Raw genomic sequence first — 2748 nt, forward strand, 5'->3', positions numbered from 1 at the left:
GATCTCTTCAAGAAAATTGCAGACACTAAGGGAACATTTCATGCAAGGATGGGCACCATAAAAGACAGAAACAGCAAGGACCTAACAGAAGAAGAAGAAATTAAGTATAAAAGAATACACAGAAGAACTGTACAAAAAAGATCTTAAGGACCCAGAAAACCACCATGGTGTGGTCACTCACCTAGAGCTAGACGTCCTGGAGTGTGAAGTTGAATGGGCTTTAGGAAGCATTACCATGAACAAAGCTAGTAGATGTAATAGAACTCCAGCTGAGCTCTTTCAAATTCTAAAAGGTAATGCTGTTGAAGTGCCGCACTCAGTATGTCAGCAAATTTGGAAAAGTCAGCAATGGCCACAGGACTGGAAAAGGTCAGTTTTCATTCCAGTCCCAAAGAAGGGCAATGATAGTGTTCAAACTACCGCACAATTACATTCATTTCACATGCTAGCAAAGTAATGCTCAAAATCCTTCGAGCTAGGCTTCAACAGTACCTGAACCGAGAACTTCCAGATGTATAAGCTGGATCTAGAAAAGGCAAAAGAAGCAGAGATTAAATTGCCAACATCCGTTGGATCATAGAGAAAGCAAGGATTTCAAAAACACATCTTCTGCTTCCTTGACTATGCTAAAGCCTTTGACTGGATCACAACAAACTGTGGAAAATTCTTAAAGAGATGGGAATACCAGATCACCTTACCTGTATGCAGGTCAAGAAGCAACAGTTAGAACTGGACATGGAACAACAGACTGGTTCAAAATTGGGAAAGGAGTACATCAAGGCTGCATATTGTCACCCTGCTTATTTAACTTACATGCAGAGTCCATCATGCAAAATGCTGGGCTGGATGAATCACAAGCTGGAATCAACATGGCTGGGAGGAATAACAACCCCAGATATGCAGATGATACCACTCTAATGGCAGAAAGTAAAGAGGAAGTAAATAGCCTCTTGATGAGGGTGAAAGAGGAGAGTGAAAAAGCTGGCTTAAAACTTAACATTCAAAAATCTAAGATCATGGCATCTGGTCCCATCACTTCATGGCATATAGATAGGGAAACAATGGCAACAGTGACAGACTTTATTTTCTTGGGCTCCAAAATCACTGAGGACAGTGACTGCAGCCATAAAATTAAAAGACGCTGGGTCCTTGGAAGAAAAGCTGTGACAAACCTAGACAGCATATTGAAAAGCAGAAACATCACTTTGCTAGCAAGGGTTTATGTGGTCAAAGTAATGGTTTTTCCAGTAGTCAGGTACCAACATGAGAGCTGGACCATAAAGAAGGCTGAGCACCGAAGAATTGATGCTTTTGAACTGTGGCACTGGAGAAGACTCGTGAGAGTCCCTTGGACTGCAAAGAGATCCAACCAGTCCATCCTAAAGGAAATCAGTCCTGAATATTCATTGGAAGGAGCTGAAGCTCCAATATTTTGGCCAACTGATGGGAAGAGCTAACTCACTGGAAAAGACCCTGATGCTGGGAAAGATTGAAGGCAAAAGGAGAAGAGGGTGGCAGAGGATGCGATGGTTAGATAGCATCACTGACTCCATGAACCTAGGTTTGAGAAAATTCCGGGAAGCAGTGAAGGATAAGGGAAGCCTGGCGGGCTGCAGTCCCTGGGGTCGCAGGGCAGACACCGCTGAGGGACTGAATGACAGCACAGCATTCTCCCCGAGTCTGCCAAAGCCGCTGCTCGGCGGAGCACACTGCGAGCGGCTGGGTGTAAGGAAGAGCTTCGTCTTGGAAGCAGAGCACTTGGATCCAAGTCTCCACTACACATTTATGAGCCATGTGAATCTGGGCAAGTCACACTCTAAGACTGTTTCTGGGCCTAAAAGGTGGGGGTTATAATCATACCTCTATATACACCGAGACCCTTAAGGCTGTCATCTGCCATCCCTTTTCTGGGACTGTGTCCTGATGAGAGGATATTTTTGACCATCAGAGATGTTTCTCACAATACTTTCTACAATAGTGAAAAACAAGGAGAAACCTAAATAACTAAAATTAAGGAAACAGTTTCGAGTAAGGAAGAATAAATCCATTGCATTAAATATTAAGCAGCCGTCTAAAATCCTGTTTAAGGAGAAGATTTAAGAATATGGAGTTGGGGCTTCCCTGGTGGCTCAGTGGTAAAAAAAATACTCACCTGCCAATGCAGAAGACATGGGTTCGAGCCTACATCCAGAAGGATCCCACAAGCCACGGGACTAGCGCCTCTGCTCAGCATCAAGAGAAACCACTGCAATGGGAAGCCTGAGCATCGCAGCTAGAGAAAGCCTGCACAGCAATGAAGACCCAGCACAGTCAAAAATAAAAATAAATAAATACATATATATATATTTTTAATGAATATGGAGGGGGACTTCCCTAGTGGTCCAGTGGTTAAGAATCCACCTTTCAAGGAAGGGACAAAGGTTCAATCCCTGGTCTGGGAACTCAGATCATACTACTAGGCCAGCTCATCACAACCACATACAGAGCCCAAGTGCTCCAGTGCCCACCTGCCACAGCTAGAGAAAACCCACATGCTGCAACTGAGATCCAATGCAGCCAAAAATTAAAATAGGTAAATTAAAAAAAAAAAAAATATATATATATATACTACAGAAAATCTCTGCCCTGGTGGACCCACAGGGACACTGAGAATCAAATGAGACAACAATTGATAATGCAGTATATAACTATGAGGTATTATTATATAATTATTGTCAAATAGCATTGAGAAAATCCAGGTCAGGTCTC

This window comes from Bubalus bubalis, chromosome 16 (genome assembly GCF_019923935.1).
Source record: "Bubalus bubalis isolate 160015118507 breed Murrah chromosome 16, NDDB_SH_1, whole genome shotgun sequence".
Lineage (NCBI taxonomy): Eukaryota > Metazoa > Chordata > Mammalia > Artiodactyla > Bovidae > Bubalus > Bubalus bubalis.